Consider the following 1,024-nt stretch of genomic DNA (forward strand, 5'->3'; position numbering starts at 1 on the left):
CAGATTGTGAAGCCCTCACAAGTCACTTTATTCTGTAGGTAGCTGGGAGTCGCGAGTTCTGATGGGGGGGGGGGCAGGCAAGATTTTCCTGCCACTTTATTGGAACACACCTGTTGTAGATTGAATTGTGCCCCCTCCCCAAATTTATATGTTGAAGTTATAACTCTCAGCACTTCAGAATGAGATCTTATTTGGAGGATCGTTGCAGATACAGTGGGGCCTTGACTTACGAGTGTCCTGTCTGCCTCCTCTCCTGCCCTAATTAGCAGCTGCCCCTCCCCACATTGTCGCAGACCAGCGCCCGGCCAAGGCCTCTTTTGTGCTCCCAGATTCCTGGGTGCAAGGTGGCCTCATTAGTGCCGGGAGACTGCCCCATCTCCAAGGAGCAGGCAGACAGAGAAGCGGAGAACCGGGGGCGCAGTGATCCAACCCCAGCCTCTGAGTGTCCTGGCGGCCATTCCTTGGGCCCAGCCTGGAGACGGCCCCCGTGTCCGAGGCTAATCTTAGATTTGCCTTTGTCTAGCCCCAGAGTGGACGGAAGTGCCCCCCCACCTCAGAGCATTATAAACCCCAGGCCCCTGCTAGCCAGTCACAGTCGGCGGCCTTCCAGTTCCTAGCTGTTTGGACCACTGGAGACGGCGCCTTTCCCTGCTGCTCCACTCTGAGCTCCAGACACCATGAGCCCTCCCTCTACAAAGGTAAAGACCCAGGGATGGAGGGGACGCACATTCCGGGGGCAGTGAGAACGCTTGCTCCGGGGCTGGAAGGAAGGCTGAGAGTCCCCCCTCTTGTTCTTCTCCTGAGTGGGCTCTGGGGCAGGCAGGGCCCTGGGGGGACGCTTGGCTGAGGACCTGCCTTGGTTAAGGCTGGTAGCGCCCCGCTCTCCTAAGAGCTCATGTGTATTGCGCACGTACTATTCATCGGGTACTGCTTATACCTGTCATCGCGTTTCCTCCTCCCATCAGCCTTGCCCGTCGGGGAGTCTTTGCCCCCTAGTTCACAGGTGAGGCGCATGTCACCCCTA

Source organism: Myotis davidii, unplaced genomic scaffold (assembly GCF_000327345.1).
Source record: "Myotis davidii unplaced genomic scaffold, ASM32734v1 scaffold69, whole genome shotgun sequence".
NCBI lineage: Eukaryota > Metazoa > Chordata > Mammalia > Chiroptera > Vespertilionidae > Myotis > Myotis davidii.